At 39.7% G+C, this 27,715-nt stretch overlaps 1 protein-coding gene across 4 annotated transcripts in view; it reads left to right on the top strand.

The window, feature by feature from the left end:
* The window catches only part of LOC148424444 (uncharacterized), a 196,112-nt gene extending 171,688 nt beyond the window's left edge, over positions 1-24,424 (top strand). For 2 of the 4 annotated variants that reach the window (XR_015865491.1, XM_088413982.1), the window contains one exon: positions 24,290-24,424. The gene's annotated coding sequence lies outside the window, so the exon portion shown is untranslated. Of the gene's footprint in view, positions 1-1,739; positions 1,837-24,289 lie in introns of those variants that run through there. The other 2 variants (XR_015865490.1, XM_088413984.1) reach the window with 1 other exon arrangement.
* Positions 24,425-27,715: the final 3,291 nt, after the last annotated feature.

The raw sequence follows: 27,715 nt of genomic DNA, 5'->3' as shown, positions 1-27,715 counted from the left end.
ATAAGCATTTAATGAACCGCAGGGATACCATTTCATGTTATTGCTGCAATTCCTATACCCACTGTGATTTTTGAAACGCTGTGAGACGAATTGTCCCAACGGGAAGAGAAAAGACCTTATCTTTGCAGTAAAACTAGGCTTTATTTTGAAGGCCTCCTCAATCATTTCCGGTTTATGTTACTTGCATGTAAAGCGTTGACATTTGTCGCTTCAATTGACTTGACTTTTTTTCTAACTTGTAAACTAATAGTGGGTTATCCGAGGCAAGAAAAAAAATGAAGCATTTTTTTCAAACCAAATTTATGGAGGACTCATTCAATCCCTGAAATTTACTCACAACAGACTGAAATTCTGTGAATTTAGACATTTGTATGTCAATGAATCCTTGCACCACCGATGTAAACCGTGTATTTTTTTGACAATGCTCTCAAAAAGAATCGAAATCAAGAATCGATGCGGCACCCTAGTCCACGCGCTCAAATCCATTTGCCTCCTGAGGAAGCACGGCTTTAATGCTGATTATTGTTGTCATCCCGTTGGCCTAACCTTCGTGCATACTCGTAATCCCTCTCAAATGATGGTGTCCAGTTTATCTTTGACCTTCGAGACACGTCAAGGTCGTGCAGCGCGAAGTGGGCCAGCGTCTGTCGGCCAAATTTGCGGGTGTTCCCGGGTGTCTTCCAAGGGTCATAGGGCAAATCTTGTGGTAATCTGCTAATCCAATTGGCCCACGTCGTATTCACATGATGTGGCAGGCACACGAGCTACACACACACACACACACACACACAAACTGTATATATTTACACACACATAGGAAAACAGAAGCATGCACGCACACTTGCTGTCCCCACTTAATTTTGACTACAAGAAGTCCATATATGCCTGAAGCAGATTAGCGAAGGTAACGTCTGAGTAGGGGAATTCCATAATTGGCAGAATTCATAAACCAATTAAAAGTACATTCTAAAGCACGGTCTTCTATTGAGTCCGTGTGATTGGGAAAGATTTACCCTCGTCCGTATACGTGGAACTAGTTTGCCTGTGTTCTTTTTTCAAACCGATATAATCGCCAACCTGTGATAGTCCATAAAGGAGCTACTGACTGTGGAACGTTAACCTTTGCACCGCCATCACACTTTTTGGTCATGTCTGGTGGCATTTTGGACGCTTTGACGCAACTTGTCCTGTGCCTCCTCTCGTCACCTGTCGAGTTAATGATTTGATTTGTGAACAAATCTCTACTATGATCCCCAAAGTTGAACATTTTTCTGTGGACAAATGTTTATTCATAATTATTTCTTTTTGACAACAGGTCTGACACTTTTATTTATTTATTTATTTTTAACCCAAAAATGCGTACATCACTGAAAAACGGTTGAGAACCACTGGGCTAAATAATTGATCATGCGTCACTGTTATTGTGAACTGCCTCACATTTGTGTAACATTCGTTGTCAACAACTGGCATACTTGCTGAACATACTACACAGGAATTTTTCCAAAGTTCGTCAAGATTTTGCTTTCATATGAATCATAGCTAATTGCTAGCTATGCAAGAGCTGTTTAATAGAGTGGATTAACATGTGTTGCATTTCTCTTTACCAACTACTTTACTAAAGGAAAATGTTCTTTATTTTGCTTTACCTTGAACAGCTAAACCAAGTTTTACTTGTGTAAATTCTCTCCAAAAACTGCTTCACATCCCTGTTTCATTTTTTGTTTCATTTCCTCTATTAGCCTGAGGTCGTGCCAAAGTCTTAGAGGTGCTGTGATGAAACGGGACGAGAAAGTGGTCCAACAAGTAAAAGTGTGAGCGCGGTGGGTGCAGTTGCTGGCACATCCCAAGGAGCAGATGTGGAGGGCCAAGCGGCCTGCTGCATGCGAGCGGCCATCTGGCCAAGCCAAATATTGCCTCAGAGCACCCCCATTCTATTTGCCTTTGGCGAATTTGTATTGTCCGCGGTCACACATAGGTACACTCCAATCACTGCGGACCGGGTCGGCTATGGAGGGGGATGGGATTTATTGGAGGTGCCATCAGGGTGATTAGTTCCAGTGGTCAACAATGAGCCGGGAGGCTTGTTGTGTGTTTGACTGCGCGGAGCTCTACAGCAGGCGTGAATGGCATGCGGCGGAACAGCACTCCCACCGCTCAATGGTGTCTGTCACTTGAAAAGTCACATCAAACAAACAAGTGCGGACAAAGGAGGGCCACTAAACCGAACGATGGGAAGCCGCCTGCTTCTTAAATGCGCCTCTACCCAAATAAGACAAATTTTAAAACTACCACCTGTTGCATGTGGATCTAGATATTGAAAAGGATGATATAAACTCTTTATGTTATTATTTTGATACATGGATTTTGATGGTGCTGTATCAAATACATGTACCGCATCAAATTTATAATACAGTACTATTCTGTTATTGTGTCATTTTATTGACGCATATACAGTTTTGATTATTCTTGTCGGTTTTTGTTCACGTTCACATTTGCGCAGTGAAGGTTACGTGGTACTCGACCTACGTTGTTTAGACTTCACGACGCCTGAGTCTCGTCCGCCATTTTCTCTCTAGTAGCCCACCAGTGTAGAGTGTCTGTTTGTGCTCTGTAATTTTCGCTGTACCCTCGCCGTTTTTAACTTTTTCCCATCATGGCCCTATAGAAATGAAATAAAATAGAAAGCGTTATCTTTTAGCGATGGAAACAAAGCTGAATATCATCAAAAGATCGGAGAAAGGCAAGACACCGACGTGTATTTGGATTGTTATGAAGAAAGTTGAGGTGTTTAGGGATATTAAATGATAAATTCCGATTCATGCCGAAATTCTGGGTTACGTCGCTAGCGTGCGAAAGAGAACTCGTTCATAACTCGTGGACTGCCTATATTCTGTATCTAAGAGTGTATTAGTTGCTGTGCTGGATTTGATTTCTTCTGGCTATTATTGCTTATATTCACTTTTACATTTGCCCATTAGAAGTGTAGATGAAAAAAAGTCAATTGAAAACAAAACATTATGATGTACGGGAACTTCTCACTCTCAGTCAAAGGTGATCAAACGAAACCATTGTCACGACCATGCTTCCGAAATTAACTTAAAAAAAAATATACATACAAAAATATATATTTATTTTCAAGCAATGACTGGCCTTCTCACGTTTGGCTGCTTTAATATAATGGAGAAGATTAGCAGGCGGTGTATTCTCCCAGTGTATTTCATCGCACTTCTGGCCCTTTCCTATAAGTAACTGCCTAGAAACACTTACAGCTTGCTTTTAATCATTCTTTTTTGCCACGTACAATGATGCTGGTTATGAGTGCTGCTTTCTTTTTCATTCACATTTGAAAATATATCCTATGTGCACCCACTTGTCTAAACATGGGATTAATATTGTGTTTGTGGACTATATATGAAACTGCTAAATCTACCAATATTTTACCGTTTAATAATAATCAATATACGGATTCACTTATCATGCATCGGCACCCATCCGTAATCTGTAGCCGATTATCCTATTAGTCTATGTTTCATACCGATGACGCAGGGAGCATCCTGAATTTTTTCTTGAAATTATACAACAAAATTATATGCGCAATGAATTTCCTCATTTCGATACCGCTCGAGTCTTATTCTGTTCTACTTGATGCAGAAGTGCCATGAGATGTTGTAATGTCCAAAAACATTACAAAGTACGCAATGATAACTGTCAAAAAGCACTGTAGTGTACTCTGGTATTCCCGCAGAAGTGTGCAACGCCGACAAATCATGCCGTTAATTCAACCGATTTCAAAGCCCACAAGGCGCTTAGCAACATCCTCTGTGGACATACAGGAAGCTCCCAGGCCCGTCGCAACGCCGCGGGGCCTTCGAACAGACTTCTCTGCGGGCACGAAAGAAAAAAAAAAAAAATATCCGTCATTAGTCTCACCTTGGTCTGCTTACATCACAGACCAGGCATTCCAAGTTGTCCTCTAATCAAGCGAGCACCAATATCCTGCAATTAGTTCAGTTTCCACACTGTGCCCTCGGGGTCCGGCTCCGGCCTGGGAAATGGGATCCAGTCCCTTTCTGTAAAGCCCGGTCTTTTGGTGCAGCGCGACACACACACACACACACACACACACACGCACGCACGCACCGGGCTGTTATCGCAGACTATGTTTGCATGGGAACCACATGTAGTGTATGTGCGGATCCTTTCATATGCTAGTGGCGGGGTGGGCTGCGGATTAGATTAGCCCGTCTCATAACGATTAAGTGTAATCTCACAGTGTCCTTGAGCAAGAAAGACAATGTAGTCTGTGAAGGACCGCATGGGAATTAATGCTTGTATTACAAAAAGTCTTTTGTGTGATGATTCAGATTGTTTGAACATAACTGGTTAACAATGGAAACTTTTTTAGACCCTCGCTAAACTGTTTTCATGGTTTCAATAAACTGCAAGCAGAAATTGGGGTTATTATCTAAATTTCTGTTTTTTTTTTTTTTATTAAAACTGAGCATTGATGATAAGATGGGGTTTATATTCGACTATTTAAGTTATTTACCTAGCGGTTTTTGTTGATAAATGTTCATAAATGAATGTTAGTCATTTTTTTGCCCCTTTTTTACCAGGAACAATGGAAGTTTCAAAATCTAGTATATGTCAGTATTTAATATTATGAATGGTTCGGGTTGTGAAATTCCCTCTCAGCTATGAAATTCAAATATTTTAAAATGAGCGAGTGAATGAAATCAATGTTTTGCAAAAGTGGTGGAATTCTGGACGAGTGACTGATAAATTGGTCAGGTTCTAGCCTCAACCCACTTGTGCAGCTACCGACAGCAGCAAAAAATAGGACAGGTCGAACGCACAGCAAGTCAACACAACAGCTCTTTCCTTTACAATATTATATTCTTTGCAGCCCCTTTAACTCATTCAATGCCAGGGACGTACTTTCACGTTTTTTTAGGAGTCCGTTCATTCAATCCCAGATACATAAGTATTGGGTTAATACTTAAGTATCTGGGAATTAATGTTCTAAATGTACTTAATACTTAGTAGTATCTGGAATTTAATGTCCGGACTCTTATAAACATTTGAAAAAAACGTCCCTGCCTTAAAATAACAATACCAGTTGCTCAGATCTTAGGTAACAACCAATCAGGGCCCATCTTGCGAACATCACATGAACTAACTCAGAAAACAAGTGAGCCATGATTGGCTGTTACCTGATCAGCTGTGATGTCACTTTCAGGCGACATCTAGTGACAAAATGGCCACCCCCCATGAGATGGAAATATTTAGGTGGATTTTGTTTCTTCATATTCCACAATAAGAATAGTAATCAGAATGTATGGAGAACATGTTCTTGACAACTTTGGGGTTGCACTGAGGAGCTGTTTAAAATTATAGAGCAAAAAAAAAAAAAAAAGTCTCCCCCAGTCTTCACAATGAGTTGTTAATGAGTTCTTTTTATTGAGGGCCGTCGAGGACGATCAGATTGAAACTCGCGGTGTGGTCCTTTCGGATCAGCCGGTCGCACACACAGGAGCCTGCTTTTGCAGCTGTTTAATATAAATTCCACTCCAATATCTTTGTCCACATGGTTTATTTTTACAAACAATACACAGGGCCGGCATTCCTGCCGAGCCCCCGAGTCTTAGCCCCCTCCCATTCCGTCACTGTCTAAGCAGGCAGCTTCTCTTCAAGGAGAGCAGACGCAGTTGTGCGCAGCGTGCACAGATGGTCCAGTGGCACCGCTGTCATACAAACAGGCTCCAATAAAGAAGATATACACACATGCATGTATCAATATGGATACATAAGGCATTCATTTTTAGAGGGGGGACAGATGTGCAAAGGGAAAACATGGATATGGATCCGGGGCGCCTAAGTGTGTTTATTTTAATTGGATCCATTCACATTCATCACAAGCTTTGTGAACATGTTCCACGTGATAAGATAGTGTTGTGTTACGCATTGGGACACGCGTGACCTCCTCTCGGCCAAACCGCCATACATTAACAGACAGTATGTATACATTTACAACATACAACCGTGCCTCAAATTATGCGTACACTGCTGCAAGTTGTAAGTTCAAGTGACTGAAGTTGAAGTGAAATTGTAAAACACGGTACATATTTGTGTTAGAGATGTTAATGATGATACTCATGAATGTTTGAATTAAATCGACATTGTCATCGTTTTAAACAAGCCCTTATACTTAGAGGCGTTGCACACGTTCAATGATGCTTATTTGCTGCTGGAAGATTCCATTCAAGTAAAAAAAAAAGAACTTTTAATCAAAATTGGAATATTTTGGGGTTAATTGTGCAAATGAAGTCAAAACGTTCATAAATGCGCATGTAAGTAAGTGCAGTGCAGTTTGACAACATGCTCTCTGCCTGTCAATACTTTTGCAAATAATACAATAAAATTGTGCTGTAAAAATAAGTCAGACAAAAAATATGCATTATAGAATAGAATAAAATGCCTTCGATGTCATTGCATAGTTGATATACAACAAAATTGGAAGCACTGCTCCAATTGGCACTTGTTAAATATGCTCAATAAATAGTATAAAAATGATCGAAAAACGTATTACTGTATATCACAAGTGTAATTGTTATATTCAGTGTGTTCTTTTTGATGTTATACAGAAAATTAACTGTCGCTTGAGTCTGTCACGCATAAAAAATGCGTAAAACAACATAACTACCAATGAAAAATTGAATAATTAAAAAGTTGGAAGGTGAGGTTTTTGAAAATGAAAGTTTTTTAATTATTTTTTACTCTAATTCGACTACATTGTGCAAAAAATGTCACACTTTGAATATGAAAAATATTCATATTTCTTTTTTTACCCACACCAAAGAAACTTTCCTTTATTTCAAAATATTTTAAAAAATGAAGGTGCATTCCTTTTAATAAACTCCAATGGGACCTATATATTGAACCGATGTATTGTGTTAAATTTGATTTGATGCCAGCTTTACCTTTTTCAAGTCCTAAATTTGATCTTCAAATACAATCATTTATCATTTCAAATGAGAATATGATGCATAATATAGTCAATTTAATCGTAAAATCAGTCATGATAATGTCATATAAGTAAATGAAAAAAGTGATTCTGATCTGTATTAAAGTCAACGAACCAAATGCACGTCCTCTCATTGGACGTTCATGTTTTTGATGAACAAAAAGGCCGCCCTTGTGTTTTGGTATTGAAACCACGGTAACAAGTTCCATCCTACAGCAGCAAATCTCCTAAATCAACTCCCTACATACTCCCATGCGCCATTAAAGTAGGCAACAGTTTACTTTGAATGTAATTGGATTCCAATTGATTGAATTGTGGTGCCAGGCTGCTTCCCATCTAATGACATCATGCATTAGTCAGTGCGAATTCTCCCTCATCCTCGCCCCAACGCCACATCCAGCGCACATCCTTTTGCTCCCTTCCGGGCCTCCGAGCTGCCGAGCCTCACAAAGGAGCCCCTAACAAGAGAGAAGAAAGAGCCGGTGCCACTCGGACGGGATTACATCCTAGTAAGATTCTTCAGTCCTCTTAACCCTCCCCCGGCCTGATTAGAAAGCGAGCGGCGGAAAGGCCGACTCGCATGTTGGGGGGGAGTCGAGTTTTGGCTTGGGTTGGGGGGGGTCTCCACACATGTCCCGTCAAGTCTTGTGCGGAGTACGCGTGCTGAAATGAGTCGTGCTGGATGTGGAAAGGGCGTCAAGGTGTTAGCCAATTGGATTCTTCTCTCCACTTCGTGGTGTGTAAGGAGAGCACATCTGATGTTTAACTTGACCTGCGGATCTCTTAATATGTGACTCCGCCCCATTGTCCTTAACTCACCTACCTTACCCGCATGCGTGCGGGGTTTACCGCCGTTGTCATCGTCGGAATAAACAATTGGAAACCCAGACTGGTCATCTACCGCGGTGGTTCTCAAACTTTTTTTCAGTGAAGTACCCCCTGTGAAATATGTTTTCAGCTAAGTACCCCTTAACCACTGCAAAGCATTTATGAGTAAAAAAAAAAAGGACTTAAAACATGCCATCAGTGTCTGATTTATTCAATTTTACAACTTTTCAAACTTCATTTGTATTGGTATAAGGGTTACCCTAACCCTAACCCTAACCCTAATATTAAACATAAAGAGTCCTTTTTTGGATTACAGTAGAGATCTGTTCACAAAAATAAATTATTAACTAAATTATCAATAAATATTTGTCCATTAAAAAAAAAATCAACAATGGCATAGAAGAGGTCTGTTGTCAAAGATAATAAACATTTGTCCACAAAAAATACTCAACATAAAGTGCTAAAATCATTCTCAAAAATAAATCATTATAAATAAATATTTCTCCTCAGAAATTATTAAACATATAGAGTGTTTTTTTTTATTACTGTGGAGATCTGTTCACAAAAATGAATCATTAACTTAATAATTAATAAATATTTGTCCATAAAAAATCAACAAAAAGTGCTAAAATCATTCTCAAAAATAAATCATTATAAATAAATATTTCTCCTCAGAAATTATTAAACATATAGAGTGTTTTTTTTATTACTGTGGAGATCTGTTCACAAAAATGAATCATTAACTTAATAATTAATAAATATTTGTCCATAAAAAAATCAACAAAAAGTGTTAGACCTGTTCTCAAAAAGAAATAACTATAAATAAATATTTAAAATTATATTTTAATCTACAATTCAATATGTATACTGTATTAAAGAAAAAGACAACAGTTTGAATGTTTATATCATTTTGTTTCATTTAACAAAACAACCCAAACCAAAAACGTGTTCGATAAAAAATCTCGACTTTTCTCATTTTGAACGACACTACACTTTACACTCTTTAAACAACATGAAATAAACGTTTTCTCTTCAAACCTAACTAAAATATACTGCAAATACTAAATTTGATATTAGCACTACCACAAAGAACGTGACTGTTTCTTTTAGACTGGCGACATTTTGCATTGCTTCTCACAAAGTTTTTGCCAAAGTTTGGACGTGTTGCTTTTGCGTAAATGATTCACGGCGGGGAATCGACACACAAGCGGCGGGGTGCAATCGGCGATGACCATCAAAGTGTGTTTGTGCAACACAATAACAATATCCACAGCGAATAGAAAAAGCTGCGAATCTGATGGCGTAGACAAAATTATAGTTGTTTGCCATTGGTAATGGCCGCTATTCTTTTGCTTGTTTTTCTTCGCCGCCTTATCTGACATCGTCATTTCACCTGCGATAAGTACTCCGACAAAATGGAAGCCGCGGGGGCCGGGGGAGCAGCACCCCCTCCCACCTGCAAGAAGCCGGACTTAGACCTCGGAACTCCTCCCGCGTCGTGCGGCGAGCCCACTTTACTGGGTTCCCGGATCCCCGGCCCCGGACCGCTTTGCGGCCCGCTAATTGATGCCTTACCCCGAGGATGCATTTACTCACCATAAAGACTAGGTGGTCGGATTGAAATGAGCTTGTAAAGGTTTGAAAAGACTCTCCGGAAAAAGATGGAGAACATGACTTTATTATTTATTCTTCTTGCCAAAAATCACAGGGGCTTTATATAGCACGTATAAAAGATGGCTTATGTTTTCGGAGATGCGCGTTTCGACGCTGCTGTATGTTGTTTCATTGTATGCTGACAGCAAAACCTTTTGAGGTATTTGCTTTTTCACGGTTCAAGACATGCTAACGAGCGTTAAACCGAGGACGGGTGAATACCGATACCGAGCGTCGGTTTTGGCTTTATTTTGAGGTTTTTGAACGACCAGCGACTCTCCTGGAGCCGTTTTACGATCACCAGCTACAAATTACAAATTCGAAGATGAAAAAATTGCCATTCATTTTGAACTCGTTCAATCCCCAAGCCGTATTTTGATGATTTGTTCTTGTTTTTTCGGGTCAGACTTCATGATTCGGGATTTTTTTTTCAAGGATTTATCAAAAGATTCAGTATTCTTGTCATATTCATAGCACATACTACAACAATGACGAAAACAAAACAGAAAAAACATTTAAAACATTCTGCCGAATTTCAAGTCAGTGCATTATTCTCGTATTTTTTGATATATGCTCTTTTTAAACCTCTGTTTGAAGACGGTAAATGTTTCACATTTTTTCAGCTCCATTCCTTTATATAATTCCTTAATATATAATGATTTCTTATATATGGCTTTATGAACGATACATATGATTCTGGATATTTTTTTCAACATTTTTTTTAGATGTGGTTTCCAATTTAGTTTTGCCTCAATTATGGTTGGTTTTGGTCTGGAAAAAAAAATGGAATTGAACATCCATCCAAAACATATTTACCTAGATTATTTATTTATATCAAGACATAACTGTTCACTTTAACTTTTGAGGCACCTTAACATTTGGTGAACATCTAAGTCCCAAGGAACATAAATGGTCCCTGTTATAAAAGAGTTGAAACAAATAATACAATTATATTTCAACAAATCAGCTCTTTTCAATAATTTCCCATCTATAGTATAGATATAAAGTTCATATTTTTTTATCCTTTTTTTTCGAGTGGAATTTTCCCCCCAAATTCCTGTTCTATAAATAGAATACTCCTTCATGTCATATTCCCATGGACCCACAACAAAGTGGAAACTAAAGTACGCTGTAAAGTGCTCACCTTGTCCACCCTCTTGTTCCCCTGGACCCCACCCTAGAAAAATACAGCTAGGGGCCTACAAATTTCATTACAACAGCCCTAAACTGTAGCATTTTCAAGCCTTCTAATTATTCTTCTCTCAGATGTGGTTGCGTCTTGAAAGGCCATAAATCAACGCGAGTCAGAGCTCAGAGCAGGCCCAGGAGCGCTGAGGAAACTAGAAACAAATGATACTTCCCTTCAGATTTCACCGTGCGGTTTGGAAGCCCGATGAGCCCGGCATATTGGTATGCCGAACAAATTATTATTATCAGGGGATTCTACCTTTTTAAAAAGTCACATTTTTTTACAAAAGTATATATCCAGATGAAAATGTATATATAATAAGGCTTTATAAAGTGGTATACTCCGTTCAACGCTCCTGTTATGTTTGTGTGCAATACTGGCCCCGGGTCACTTTGACCCGGAGCAAACTTAGTCACCTAAATGAGTCCCAAATGTGTTTAATTCAAATCCAATACTTTGCTTTAACCACTGAATTATGCTCACTTCTCAGGAACACCACTTATGTCTCTGGGTCAATATGACCCGGAGGTGTGTTTGACTATCCCAGTGTCAAAAACTGCATATTTTATGTGGAAACTCACAAAGTAACAAAGGTAGTACTTTATTTTTACCCGTGCGTTTCCTTTATTGCCCTTGTGTTCAAAATGTGTATTACCCTGATCCAATATTTCTTTTTAACCAGTGTTTTATGTTCGATTCTCAGGAACAGCTCTAATGTCTTTGGGTCAATATGACCCAGAGGCGTGTTTCATTGTCCAAGTGTCAAAAATATTTTGTGTGGACACCAAATCACAAAGTAAACAATGGCAATACTTCATTTAACTGGTTCTGTAGGGCTAGCATAATGGTGCGATTTAAACTACAATTTGATACAGTTCAATATGTTACGTTCATTTCTCTGGATTAGTTATAACATACTCGGTCAATTTGACCCAAAAGTTTCAGAAATAATTTTCATTAGATCATTCTGCAACACAAAAATGAATTAATACGTCAAAGTTGCTCATCGTGTCACTTTTTTGCAAGGGTGCGGTTTTAGCCGACATATTTCTATTGTGTTGCTATAAACAGCCGTCTTGTCACCCGGTGAGGTCATGCCGGTGAAGTAATGGACACCTGCAGCTCGGCAGATGTCCCGTCAATTATCAGCGCTTGTTCTTTGCCAGCCTCGCCCGCCATCCGCTTTGCAAACGCCGCTTCCCCCTCGAAAGCCGCGATAGTCCTATAATTACATCTTGCCTCCAACGAATTCACCAACGATTTCATCTTTTTTCTTTTGTTTGTCAGTGACGTGGCTGCAATGACGGAATCCTTGCATGCTGTCACTTTGACGGGCGTGTTGCTCAACTTTAATGCCAGCTTAGCCGGCGTTTCACTGCGTTGCGAGAGGGCAACATGTAGCAGGGTGTCCTTGCATCTTAGGACTTAGACGATAACCTGCTTAAGCATCTGTCTTAACGCAGGATATCAGGTGAGGATCATCCAGCATGGTAGATCAAATCTCATCATAGGCCAGCACGCAAGCGCTGCCATGCTAAATACATCCAGAAAAGAAGGACAGATAAAAATGTCTGCGGTAACTGAAATCCTTTAAGTAGAGATAGATTTTTTTTGTTTGCTTCTTATGTCAAAAAATAAATATGCTTCTTATGTCAAAAAATAAATGTATAAAAATGTTTTTTTTTTTTGGTCTGGTCCAACTTAATCTGTTTAATAGAGCGTGATTTATTTTTTTAATAAATAAAATTGCCACGATTTTTGGCAACTCTGACTTAAAAGGAAGAAAAATTGCTAGACTATTAGTGAAGTAAAACAGCAATAGAAAAAATAATTGTCATGAATGAAAATTCTGAGATAAAGTAAAGCTGCAAAAAGCGAAGCATGATATAGCGAGGGAATACTGTAATAGCAGCGTAGTCAGGGGAGGAGCTACATGAGGGTCAGGGGTGGCCACACCCACATTTCACTTCTTTCTCATGCTCATTCTTCATAAATAACACTAATTTAAACTTCGGAGTTAACAGTGTTATCAAGTTTCTGTTCCCCACATAAGCATATTCGTCATCTTTGTGTTAAATCAAAATGGAATATTTGTAAACATTAGGTTTAAATTTGGAAAAAAATTATCACGACTTTCTGTACGGTCAATTTGAATTAAGGTCATGGTTTTAAATAAACATACGGAAATTGAATTTGTTATTTTTGTAATTGTTATTTATTAACAATGATTTGTTATTCATTTGTTATTTTGTTATAATTCAACTCATTGGTTAACCAATAGATTCATCAATTATCAAAATAATGTTAGTAAAATCGATTAAAACTTAGTAAATTGTCCAGCTCTGGACGGACAGATGGATGAATGGGTCAAAAAAAGACTGATAACTCAGTGAATAAACCAGAAAACAACACAAATTCTGAATATATATATTTTTTTACGCAGGGTTTGTGCTAAATGAGGAATTGGGCTTAACCAAAACAGTTTTTTTATGGTCAAAATTCATGACCCAAATCTTCATCACTTTTTTGACCTAATTTGGGTTATTTTTACCCAACTGTTTTTAGAGTGTATAATTGGCACCATCGCTTAAATAGGAGGGCCAAGTGAACCCCACAATTTTTTTCCAGCTTGACTGTAGTATCAGAAGCCCCTTTTACGCAGCCTGTAAAAGCCGACACTTTTACAGCTTTTTCCCATGCCGCTGTTCTATATAAACAAGACCGACCATTGCATGTAACGGGACATTGGTTGGGACAGTGCAACTTTCAGTTTTCTGAATTCATGAAAGGTTTCACAATACCCTGTCACACCACCTGTGAAGCTGATATTTTTACCGTTGCCCCTATGAACTGAAACCCATTTAACAGGCTAAAATGGCGTTTGTTTTTCAACAAAGAAAATAGCATACACAATGTTTTGGGATTTTTTTTGGAATACGTTGCCCCGGTTGTGTGGACGTGGCCTCTGTGAACGAGGAATGACGAGTCAAGGAGAAAGACGAGCGCTATCAGCGGGGCGTTTGAAGTGTATCGGCACGGGCCCAACATCTGAAGAGGACAAGACTGCAAACATGTCACGCCGCGGCCTGCTTGCACTTAACAGCACATGTTTGGCCTCTTCTACTCTTCCTCATCTTTTTCTTGGTCTGCGCTTCCAGGTTGCCCTGACCTGGCAAATTAATAATAATAATAAAAACCTGCAGCTTGCGCTCGTTGATGCCCTCCAGGTTTTTCTATCATTCTGTTATGAGAATGCTATGGAGGCATTCCCATTCCCAAAGCCTCACTCGGAGAACGCACCTCCCCATCCGTCTCCTTCGGAGTCCGCTCCATATATTGTGTCCACTCACTTCTTCGCGGAATGCTCGGCCACGCTTCCTGTTTCTGACACATCATTACATGACGGTCCCCACCGCCGCCGTGAAATTTACAGCTTAGGGTTTTAATATTATTTGAGGCATACACCGACAGGCCAGGCGTGATGGATGGAACCCAGGGTCCGGGCCATTGCGATTCCGAGCATGGCGCCGTATTGGCAGCCGGCAGCTTTATGCCGCCGCGGCCCTTCTAGGCGGCTGCCGGCGGCGTGAGAACACAGCCGGCAGCGGGAGCTCGATGAATTATTGATGGCGAGGTGGGTCGAGCGGGTAAACGGGAGACAGGGGTGTTGACCTGTTTGGAAGCTCATATAGATTCATTATGGGATGTTGGGGAGAACGCCGTGTGTAGCTAACCCATGTGCAGTATTTTGATCATTTTATGGTCATTTTTTTTTCCGTGTTGTTGCCATCTGGGTGAAATTTCAGCTCCCTTAAGCATCTTCTTTCAATGCTTTATCTTTGACATTAAAAAAAAAAAATCTGATATAAAGCTCAAAGGACTGGAATCCTTTGAATAAGGTAGCGGCACTGCACCACAATTATTTGACAACCGCTAAAAGAATGCAGATGACGAAATGGAGGAATCAGTCTTGACGTATTGCTAGTTTAGCATGTGCTTTCGACTCAACAAGGATTTGCTTTTTACTAACTAAGAATAAGCTTTACTTAGTTTAGAACTTGCATATTCAACCAAAACTAGTTTTCTGACGTCAATCGGTATATAAGCCGCAGCAGCCAAAATTTAGCAAAAAAAAAAAAAAAACTGGACTATAAGTCGCAGGTCATAGCATCAGATATTGCAGCAAAAAGATGGTATATTGTATATAAGTTTTTCCATTTTTTAAAATTTATACAGATAAAATCTGATTGATTGATTAACCGCTATTCTCTAGAACGTGCACTACCCGCTTTATAAACTTTTTGAAAAAGTTATTTCAATAAATGTTTAAATACATGGGACTTTAATAACACTATATTGTAATGCTTTTATTTATTTTCTCTTGAAATTAAATCCCACATTTTTTTTCTCTTATGAGGTGGATTATCAAAACACTCCGTCCTTCCGCTCCTGGTCCGGACCTTTTGTTAAATGATGTACACTTTGCAGTTCTCGGGTCAAAAAGTTTGCCCACCCCTGTTCTAGACAACGTGGTGAGTTTGGATCAGTGCGTGCTCTAAACTTCCAGTTTGGCTAATTTATGACCTCGTGTGTGTTCATTTATGAGCTTTTAGACAGAGTTGATGGCAATCTGACAGTTTAGCGCTGTGCCGTTATGACTACGCTGAATCCATAACCCGCTTTTGAGCTGTCATTCCTTTCGGAATTAAAACATTGTTTTTTAATGAACCACTTGTTGGGAGGAACATTGATTGTGCAGACATTAAGCTGAGATAAGATAACACAGTAGTACATTCTCTAATCTCGCTCTGTCCTACTTCACACTTGACCAGATGGAGATGTGTTTTTTTTTTCTTCCCAACGAAACGCCAGATAGAATCGCTTTAAAAATGAATACATTATTTTCACCCATGACGGGCTTTAGTACAAATCAGACCCATGGCTGGGTTATCCGCTTAATGACTTGTAAAACATATGTTATCCCCTATTAATCTCTTTATTTTTGCCCTTTATTAAAGCATAAAAGATGGAATTACACTCCATCATTTCTGCAGCGATAAGAAGAAGAGAGAAGCGATGGGATCGGCTCCGGAGGAGGACGTATTAAGCTTGACCTGCTGTCTTTGTCAACACTTGTCAGATAAAGTGAGGCCATTGTGGAGGCAGGTAACTCTTCCTACGCGGCTTACGGGGGGTGCACGAGAAGGGGGATCACCACCTGAGATTTATTTCAATGGCAGTGATTAAAAAAAAAAAAAAGAAAGAAAGAACAATGATGGCTTAAGCAGGCTAATTCACGGCACGAAGAGGAGCACACCTCTAAATAGAAAGAGGATGAATACGGTTTGCAAACAAACCTCGCTGGCCGGGATTGTCCTGGAGACAATTCAAACAATGGACGTTTGACGCGGGGCAGGCGGGACAGGAGATAAGTTCCAGGCTATTGTCCGTGTGACGGCCTGGCTGCAGAAAGATGCCTTTCTCTAGCGCCAATTAAATCAACCCAACAACGCTATAATGTAACGATCCCATCTGTGGGGCCATACAAGCTGTCAACAGAAAGCAGCGGACACGTTTGAAACCAACACAATCTGCAGGAGATGGGATTTTCCCATCTTGCCGTTACCTAAAAATATAATTGTACGTCTTCCACAATCAGCAGCCCCTTTCACACAGCCTTTAAAGTAGACATCGTTACCCCTTTTTTGCGTCAATGTTTTAAGACAGAGAAATCTATGAAAGAAGACTAAGACAAGCCCAGTCTAGGCTGAAAATAGTAACTCAGACCAACCAAGATTGACTTTTCTTGCCGGCAAGGGAGGACTCGGCTTCCGCTCTCGTGTTCGCCTCAGAGCCCGGCCGTCCCCGCCTGCTTTTTATTCACTCAGCAAAGCATTACGCAACACAAGACATAACAAAAAAAGCCAGCCGGGCGCTGCCAACAGCTCGGCCAAGGTTTCAGTTCACACTTTCCTGCAAGCTTTATATAAAGACAGGAGTGAGATGAACAAGGACTGCATAGACGGATAGCAATGCATGCAATTCTAAACAAGAAATAAAGCATTGAAAAAAGACACCAGGGAGCTGAAACTTCACCCAAATTGTGACAACATGTCAAATTTCAACCTGGCACCACCACTTAGTTATCACACTACCGATAGCTGCGAGAATGATGTACAAGAAAATTAGGGGGAACATGGTTGACGTGGTAACTTCATACTGTTAAAAACGGTCAGGTAAAAAAAAAAAAAAAAAAACTTATAACCTCAATATTCATTTCAATTGTACCCATTTTTCTGTGTTGTTTTGCACAAACCCACCCTAAAAATGAGTATGTCAAATGATCAAAGACAGCTATATATATATATATATATATATATACAGCTATATATATATATATATATATATATATATATATATATATATACAGCTATATATATATATATATATATATATATATATATATATATATATATATATATATATATATATATATATATATATATATAGCTGTTTTTTTTTTTTTTTAAAGCAAAAATTTGGGTCAAGTTAGACACCATCTTGAGTCTGTTCTTTTCTGACTGTATAATTAGGTTATTTTTGACACAATTGTTTTTTGAGGTAGAACCAATTCCCCTTTCACACAACATGGATGAAACAATATAGAGTAATTCTTCCATTTTAAGCTATTCTGCATAAACACAATAAGATTTGAAGCTGCCTCTCTCATAGGCATTTTTCCACTTTTTATTTTCGGTGTGATCTAAATCTTTAACCTTTATCTTCTGAATGGATTGTTTTGGATCTTCGATCACTGTACAGTGCGCCTCACTGTGCGCACATGTTGAGCTCCACTGCGTGGTTTAATAAATATTTTGAGATTAAAAGCTGCGATGGTGCAGATGTTGCAGCCAGCGTATGTTTTTTCGTGTTAAGAGGATACGTTTAATTCAAGCAGAGAATAATTATTGAAAATGCCCGGCCGCAATCCTAATCTGGTGTCCAATCAAAGCATGATAATCTTAGACAGATTAAATTTATCCCCTACCGCAGCGCTCGCACATTTCCATCTGCTTCAAGACATTTCAGAGGAAATACACATTTTCCTTAAGAAGCGAGGGAATTAAATGTTGTCGAGCGTGTTTGGCCTCACTGTTTACTGCATCACGATGGATTAAAGCCAAGGCCCAGGAAGAATTTTTCTGTAACTTAATCATCAGGCATTTCTTCGGAAAATTTCAAATAGCTAGAACTAAACAGAGGAGCCAAGTGTGTCAATCAATCAAATCAAACAAATTTTATTTGTATTGCCCTGAGTCACCGAAGTCTCAAAGGGCTTCACAGGTGAAGAGTTCATGTAGAGACTTCTTTTGAAAAAACAAGTCGTACAGAGACATCTTTTCGTTGTAGGAACACAACAGCATCCCCTGCTCAAAGTTCCCAGAAGGGGAAGGAAAACCTCAAAAAGCCCAATTTGGGGGAAATCAGAAACCTTCAGAAGTGACCACAGGTGGGAGGAGCCCCCTTCCAGGCTCAACAGGTTGAGGTGGATGCTGCGTGTACCAATACAGACAAATACAGATACACAAGACAGATTGCAGAAAATATATTGTTCCATGTGTCTTGATTGAAACAAAATGCGCTTGGTGTGTTCATTGTAACATTGTTCCAAAATTAATATAAATCAATATTCTGAATGCGCAAATATTTGGCCATTTTTGTTCAGCGCTTCCTCAGGAATTTTGGACATTTCCAGATTTGTACCTGAAAAACGACTATAGGAAATTTACCCAATCAGCGCCAGATTTTGAATGATTATATGAGACCGATGGGTAACCATCAAGCTATTTTTTTTCGAGAGAAGCAGTTTTAAAGAAGCTGCCATTTTTGAGGTCATACTGTCTGAATACCCCCCTCATTGGGAATTTACTTGATTACCACCAAATTGGAACTTGGTTTACTAGATTGATGGACAAAACTAAATTGTGAAACTGGCAAATTTTCCACCACTAAACAAAAAATGTCCCATGCGGTATTCATAACCGCCATGGGCTTCCTTCATCATCAGTAGTGATCCTCGGCCCGTCGTTTTATTTTACCCATGCTTTTGTCATCAATTCGTCATCCACACAAGTGAGGATTTTACACATTTTTGTTGGTACATCATTCATCATTTGCCAGCGAAACAGGTATCCAACCGCTACTGGTGAGTGATGAATATAATGACGGATTAAACGCAATTTATGTCAATACTATTTCCTGTTTTGTTTTTTAGTTTTCTTGTCATTCGTCATCCGTCAGTGATGTACTGATAGGAGAGTCCCATCATTCTGGCGGGAAATCACAAAATCCTGCACACATGTTCGTGACATGAAAATCACTGGCAAGCCGATGCGGTGATATACAAACGTTGTCAGCAATTTGGTTTTCAAGGTGACATTTTAGTAGGCTCATTTACAATTCAAACAAAGTAGACAACACCGTAAAATTCAAAAGTCCCACACAAGCGAGAAGAAGACTTTACATGTAATTAAGCAGCACTTTTCGAGGCCACGTTCTTAAAGGTGCGGCGTATCGACTGAAGAATTCATCACGGTGCCCATAAAGCCATGACATCATCACACGAGCTCTCCGTTTCTGTCAGACTGATTTTGCGTGACCCTGGTTCCATCTTCTTTATGAGGTACAAAGTGAAACTCTCCCTGCTCGGGGCAGCCGGGGGGTAGCCGAGGCTTTAAATCTTGTTTGTCGGGCTCTTGTCCAGCGAGACAGCACTTAACCCCCGACTGCGTACTGTCACCTGTGGTAAACAGTCTGACTTACTTAGCGTTGGCGAGACTGGTTGGGCTCATCTTATGGATAAGATGTTTGGATTCTGATAGAAACGCCGTCAAAAATGTGTGCTCGCCCCAAGTTCAACTTAGCAGGATGCACCTTTGACCCCCAGACAAACGTTCTTGACATGGCTGACCTTAAGGGAAGCGAAATGGTGTGTGTGGTCTATATCGGAGGTTCCTGTTTGTTGCTTTAAGACACCTTTTACGCTGAAAATGTCCAGTTGCTAACCAGTGTTGGGTGGTGGTTACAGTTCTTTATGAATGATGATCTTCTGTTGTCACTGTAATAGCATTAATATTATTTGGCAATATTTTGAATTTTTGCTTTGTTTTATGGACCGTAAAAAAAATTTCCGCGTCCAAGAGCTGACAGTTGTTTTTTCTATCTTTTTAAGCCACAGACTCTTTAACGTCCTTGTCCAAGTTGTCATTTGAGTGCTAGTGACCAATAAATCACAGCAAATAACTCAAAGGCTGTCAGTCTTGTTACAGTGCGACTTCGTTTTTTAATGAGCGTGACCAATTGGATATGTGCAGTTGGCAAACGGCTCTCCTACTTGTTTGTAACACTCACCCATTGTAAGCTGTGTCCATTGCAGATTTAAGTTTCTTCTTGGCTTTCTTTTTTTTGGAAAATTATCCTTTTGGGATTGTAGTAAGCATCATTTAAAAATGCGGAGTTAAAAAATATATATGTACCTTACGCAATGCATTTGCATAAATCAAAGGTTGATTATTTGTGACTAATGATAGAACATGCACTGAAAAAAATACTCTTTAAATCGTGCATTTTTCTGATATTTATTTGTAGCAAATCAGCGCAGATGCCGTCCAGTCATGCCTTTGAGTTTAGAAATGACTGAAAGGTCTGATCATAAAAGCAGGAGGAAGTATCATAATATCTCTTTACATCATTCATGGAGGTTATTGCAGAAACATCAACCAGGGCTGCAGGAAATGACTTGACAACTGTTATAAACGTCAGTTGAGTACCATTTTTCTATTCGGCCTTCCTCCGCAACACATTTGCAATGTTGAAATGACAACAGTGGAGAATTTTTTTCACCCCTATTTTCTAACAGAACTCATCTAGATTTGTCTTCTTGACTAGAGTTGGGCAACTGGCGGCCCCCCAGGCTGTGTGTGTGTTGCCACATTTTTTTTAATGGTCACTTGGATTAAAAACAATTTGGGAGGTGTTTTATTTGATTGTTTTTTTACAAAAACAAAAAAAACTTCAGAAAAGGCTGAGAAATAGCTTTCTTTTTCCATGGACATTGGGGCTGCAGAAGAAATCCTAGAAAACTGAAAAAGTCAAGTAATTTTGAGTTGTAATAACACAATTCACCACTAGATGGGCAGACATGTTCGAATCTCACTAGGTCAGTTTCATATATCTGTTTGAAAAGTAACACTGCTGAAAATTTTTGCCCCCCCCCCGGCATTTAAGTTGCCCATCCCTATTGTAGACAGTCTTTTCCAAACTTCTTAAAGCAAGCAGAACCTCCTACCAAAATTTCTTGTTGCAAACATTTTGAACTGCACATCCCCTCGAGCAGAAACAACAACTAAAAACCCCACTGCAAATCAGTAATTACAGCAGCCCACCGTGTAACATTTAACCTCCCATACCAGTTTTGTGAATCCATGTTTCAGATGACTATTACCACAACACTAACATCATCGTTGAACCCCGAGTCATCATTAAGTCAATAAAGGCTTCCGCTGATATTCCGCAGACCGATTCCCACAAATTGCTTGTTCATGATCCGTTTGGGGATGGCGCACAAGGGAGGACTTTGAAACAGACGGCCCACGTCCATATGGCTTTGCAGATAAAAGCCATTGAATTCTCTGGGACAACACATCAAATGGAGTCTACATGTGGTCAAGAATATCACCGCAGTGAGCCTTTCATCCACCATTGTAAGCTACCCTGCAAATAATTGTACAAAAACCTGCATGGTGGGGTTATGCGTTCTGCTTGTGATGACCTACTGGACACTTTGCTCAGGTGATGAGTCTTATTATTTTCTCAAGTTGAGGACCTTCTTCTCAGCGGTGTTCTAATTGTGTGCGCAGGCCTCGGAAAGTCAAGGGAGTCTCTTTTCCTTTTTTGTCTCCCGCAAGCCTTTTTTGTGCAGCGAATTGGGTAATTAGTACCTGTGGGATATGTCGGTGTGATCAGAGGGGCTTCATAAAAGATTTCTGTGACTAGTAATAAACCCCGTCAAATCAAATGCTGTAGTGTGGGTGCACTTTCTTAACTCGTATTCCCACCGGCGCCCAGAGAAGGAAAAGTGTTCAACTAAAGCGGGAAAAGTGTGGTTTGTGTTGATGACCGAGACTTAACATGAAAAGCAAAATGCCAGACACTGTGGCTGTAACAGAAAACGCTTAAAATTGGAAAATCAGTTTCTATTTAACAAGTGTGAATTCATCAAATTGAACCCAATCAAATTGTTACACCCAGAGATGGAGGTGTTCAATATTGAATACCCCAAGATAGATAGATAGATAGATAGATAGATAGATAGATAGATAGATAGATAGATAGATAGATAGATAGATAGATAGATAGACAGATAGACAGATAGACAGACATACTGTATACCTATAGCTATATGAGAGCAAGCAAAAGATAGCTACAAGGCTAGTGAGCTGCTAGCGAGGTAGTGAGCTAGCTAGCTTTGTAGCGATCGCTTGCTCGCTTTTTTAACCGTGTTAACTCGCACGATAGATAGATAGATAGATAGATAGATAGATAGATAGATAGATAGATAGATAGATAGATAGATAGATAGATAGATAGATAGATAGATAGATAGATAGATAGATAGATAGATAGATAGATAGATAGATAGATAGATAGATAGATAGATAGATAGATAGATAGATAGATAGATAGACAGAACATCTTTTAGTACTGACGGTAGTTAGTACGTTAGTACGTGCATTGGTATGTAAATAAGTATAGCCTATAAGTTAATACGGGTGTATCTTACTATGTACGTTAGTAAGTAGACTTTAAACCTAACCTAGTATGTACAGTATGTACGTCCGCACATTTGTGGACACTCATCGTTCACTTAAGGCAAGGTTTGTTTTTTTTTGTCAGTTAGCAATGTTCCCAACCCCATTGATGAAGCAAGAAATTCCACTGATTTACATTAAAACTGCTTTTAAGAGGCTAATGCTCTTTGCTAATGCTTATCTAAGCATCCAACCATACTCAGTGTAGTTATTGGGGACTTCTATTTTAAAACCTTTCGCAACAGGTGTCGAAAATTGCACATCCGTGTTCTTTTCACTTTCAGTTTCTAGAAAAAAATAATAACTTGAGACATGATAATAGTATTTTAATGTTTTGGAGGCCCGTCTTAACCTAGCTTCTGCCGTGCTGCATTCAAGCGTCTGTAACTAAGAGCACAGGTGATAAAGCAGCATGAGCGCATCGACCGATGAGGGCCCGCTTGCCTCTGGTGTCTCCATTTGATATAAGAGCTATTCTATGCAAACGCGTCCTCCTCCGCCTCCCCGCCCCCTTTTGTCACTTAAAGAATGCCGGGTGCCCGTGTGGATTAATTAAAGTCCAAACATTAAATATTGATTGATGCATTATCAGCGGCTCACAGTCGCCTCCTCTCAGATTGATTCCCGCCGTGATTTATTGTCATATTTGCGGAGTCATTTCACTTGATAACAAAGAGAAATTGCTTGCAACCTTAGCAGCCCCCCCCCCCCCCCCCCCCCTTACCACCCCAACCATTAGGCACCCCCGCCTCCCCTCTTTCCAGCGCCCATCCGTTCCCCCTTGTTTTCTGTTGTCTCATTTATTCATTTACCTCCTTTTTCCCCTCCGACTTTTCCCTCTTCATCTTCGCCGTCGTCCTCGTGTCGCTCGACAATATGTCAACTCCTGACAGCTGCTTGTTATGCTCAATTCCCCTCAATAATATACAGCCGCCAGCCACGTTATTAGACACACCTAATTCAGGGTAGGGAGTGCTTGATATGGCCAATCCACCATGTCATTTTTAAAACAAACAAAACCTCAGAGGAAAGTCCCCAAAAACGTTTAGCCTGCATATTTATAATACAGCGCCTTGCAAAAATTTTCACCCCCAGGCGTTATACCAATGGTTGGTAAATTCTGGACCGTATTAGACAGACTTGCACAATAGTAAAATGTATAATTTAGGGGTGTAACAAAAAAACGATTTTTCACTAGTAACTAGTACAGATCCACAGCAACCGGGAGGCCTTTTCTGTGGCCTCGAGGATGTTCTTGATGTTCTCCTCTACTGCAGTCCTCTTATCCCGAGGAGTTTGAACGCTCTCTGGAGTGAATTACCAACAAAACCTCTGCACCAAAACTGTAAATAAGTAACTACCTAACTAAATTTGCTACTTTGCAGAAGAACTAACTCTTTCACTGTCATTGATGGCTATAAACATCTAAGATATTTTTTTTACTGGGCTGGCGTGAATAAAAGCTTCCCAACCTAGTTCATTCACATTATAAAATGACAACAAGAAACCTGTTGCATCATACAATACTCTGTCAAACAGAGTCGTATCAAATCAGGTTGGATTCCCACTGAATTGAAATGATCCGCTTTAAAATCTTGTCCATGAGTTTTTTACTCAAGAGAAAAACGTTCTGGCTCCTTAATGGTTACTGAAAGATTGGTACAGGATTTGCTCAAGAAGCTCAATCTATTTAGCACCATCTATTGTTCTTTCATTTGACACCAGATGGGACCCTGCTGATCTAAAACTTCCCCACAGCATGACGCTGCCGCCACCACGTTCCGCTGTGGATACAATGTTCTTGGGATGATGAGATTTTAAGTGAATACCAGGAGAAGGTCTCATCAGACCACACCTTCTTCTGCCAAATGTTTAGTGTTTAAAAGAAGCCATTCTCATTTCTTTTCATTGAGATTTGAATGTAAAAATAAAGTTTTAAAAAAGCTGAAGCATTGAATACTTTTGCCTGGCACTATAGCCATATGCTCTACAGAACATTTACGAAACAGCCACAGCAGTCAAGTTCAGATGGAGTTCCATTGCAAATGGAGTTCCATTCTTCTCAAATCAGCAGGCAATTTGTCAAACAACCATTTCTGTATTCTATTTCACCTTGAAGGTGCAGGGCGCCCACAATCAGTGACAATTAGCCAATTAACCCTAATTAGTGTTCATATTCGCGCAACTAACCTTGTGCTTTGACTCCATTCAAAAGCCTGTTCAAACACGCGCGTCCCCGTTACAAGCTCATCTTTTGTACCCCGGCGCTTAATTAAGGCTAAATATGCTAATCGTTCATTTGTATTTTTCCCGTTGGCCCTCTCGTGATAAATGGGTGCGGTGTAATTCATCTGCGGCCGATGTCATCTGTCTCTGTCATGGCAGAACCTCGGAGAGATGAAGAGTCCATCGTTAGTCGTCATCCGTCACTCTGCGGGGAGAGCATTGTGACACATTTGGGATTTGCTTTTACTTTTTGGAATTTGAGCTTTTCCCTTGCTCATATATATATATATATATATATATATATATATATATATATATATATATATATATATATATATATATATATATATATACTGTATATATATATATATATATATATATATATATATATATATATATATATATATATATATATATATATATATATATATATGAATGTGTGTGTGTGTCAGACAGTTTGAAAAGGGCTTTTGAAAAACTCTAAATTCAATGGTAGTAGTTTAATTTGTCCTTTTCCTCCACCCACCAATCATCCTATTGATCATTGAACTCGTCAATATGGACTTAATGGAAGTTTGTCGTCCAATCTCCCGCCTCCAGTACTGATGGGCCGTTCCTTTTCTATCATACTCGGATTTTCTTTTCATTTTCAAGGAGGGCCTGCAATTATTTTAAATATCGCTCGTCACTTCCTCTGTCAAGCTAAGAGCTTTGTTTTTGTTGTTGTTACCTTTTATCTTAAGCAGGCGTTTGTCTCTCGCCGTTTCCTGTAACTTCCTGTTCTATTCTTAAATCTCGGCTGAATGTCATAAATGAAGTCAAAGTGCACCCCCAGGTCGATTAAGGCAGTAATTAAGATGTAAAGTAGTTCGCAATCACACCTGTGGTAATAGTAGTGGTTTGGCGTGCATCAGCTGGTGGTCTGACGTCCATTATGAATGTTTGGAGTGCGTACTAAGTATAGGCTGTTAGGAACCAGCAGCCGTCATGCTAATGACAATCTTTTGCGGATATCGACTTAGCACAGGAAGTAAAGCAGTCACCTGGTCAAACAAAGGACTTGTAGAACGGAATCACCTTTTCCGCCAAATGCAATAATTGCCTGAGAATCCGTCTCCAGTGTGTACGGATCATATTGGCAGGATGGAAGGGCTTCCTTATACCGAAAAAAAAAAAAAAAGGCTGAAATAAGGAGGTTGAAACACCTTGAGGTGATGTTTCTCCTGGGAGGACATCAAAGACAAAGAAGTGTCGCTGGAAAGGTTTTAGAGTGTGGAAGCAAAACTTACATGTTTATTATTTGACACGTTTGACATTTGATAGAAATAGAAAACAAAACTGTGAGGTTTGGTATGAGAATAGTCTAATAACCTTCTGAACATTAAAACTTCTTTTATGAACTTAAATTTTCCTGAAACAATGAATTCAAAAATTATTCTTCAAGGATTTCCCCTGAAGTTCCTTCAAGTACCTCCAGGGGCAAAATGTGGGCAAATGTTAGGAGAGATGAGGTGCCACATTATTACTTCAAGCTTTAGTAATCCTCAGAACCTTCTACAAACATATCTTTTCAAAAACGTTTTTCCAAACTCTTTGTACACATCCCGTTAAGGTGCTCCAATCAACACGTATTCTCCAAGGAGCAGTTCGTCCAAAATGGACTTCAGGTCTTCGTTTTTCGCAAGCACACTTTTTACAGAAGTCTTTGTTTTTGCTTCCGATTCGCATTCACAGCTTGGATGAGGCAATACGCTTGTGTTCTGGTCCCGTTTGCGTGGCGAGCAGATGTGAGCACCGGGCATGTGTGTTTTTGGGGGGTGGCACAGCCGCTGGCGACCCCCTCAGCGCTTGGCCGCTCGCACGCCGCCGTTAACGGTTCGGCTAGGGTGACACGTCCCCGGAGATGTTTGCAGGGAGATGTGTGTGTCCCCCAACCACACTCTAGTGCTTGTTTACACTCCACTGGCCCACGTTTGGCTGTTAACAAGGCGAGGCAGGCATGGGGGGGTTCTAACTGGGAAAACAGCCGTCTTGTAAGCGCCAAGGACTCTTACTGTGAATATTAAAGAGAGAAAGAGAAAGGGAGAAAGTGGAAAGCAGCTATTTGGATAAAAAAAAAAAAAAAAAAGAGCCCCCGAGCATATAATAAGCATGCCTCACTGCACAAAAGAAGGGAGGGCACTCAATAGGAAAGGAAGTCATTAAAACAAAAGCAAAGTTTTTTTTTTTTTAAAGTCCTGCGTTCATGCAAATGCGCGTAAGGTCCATGTGTTGGTGACTACCTGTTGTGATGCCGAGATCCAAACTTTTGGCTGGGAGAAAGTGCGTGTGCTTTTGTTGAAGTTGAAAAGACAAAGCGAGCCGCAAGATGGAGGAAAAGTGGCACTTTGGTGTGGCTGATGCCAGGCTGTCTGGACCAGCAAGAATACGAGGGTTACTGTTTGACTTAAACATGCACGCGATCACAAAAATGGACAGAAGAAGATGGGTTGTTTATTTATTTATATGAATATATAGCTCATGTAATTGTCAGTTTAAAACGTATGCATTAGTGCTGGTCAAAATGAATGGACAACCAAAAGGTTATCGTATTAATCGACAGCTGTTTTAATAATTGAGAAATTTTGCATGAAAGTCGTTTGATTCTTTTTTGTTTTGAATCAAAACGATTTGATTTTACTAAAGGAAAACGATGAAAGTTGGCGAGTACATCATCCGTCCCTCTTTTTCTGTAATTTTGCTTGCTTTTTTTAATCACTAAACAATACACGCGAACTCTAAATGAGAAAAAAACTGGTTGTAATATACTTTAAGTGGGGAAAAAAAAAGGCACGGCAGGCCAAGGAGAAAAAAAGTGCGGTGCGGCTGAGAGGTGACTTTATTGAGTTTTCCCCCTCGGGTCGTCTTTTCGCCAGTCATCAGCGA

The sequence above is a fragment of the Hippichthys cyanospilos genome, chromosome 4, assembly GCF_059441005.1.
Source record: "Hippichthys cyanospilos isolate Australia breed blue-spotted pipefish chromosome 4, RoL_Hcya_1.0, whole genome shotgun sequence".
Lineage (NCBI taxonomy): Eukaryota > Metazoa > Chordata > Actinopteri > Syngnathiformes > Syngnathidae > Hippichthys > Hippichthys cyanospilos.
Note: the sequence above shows the minus strand (reverse complement) of the source record. Positions and strands in the feature narration are given on the sequence as shown.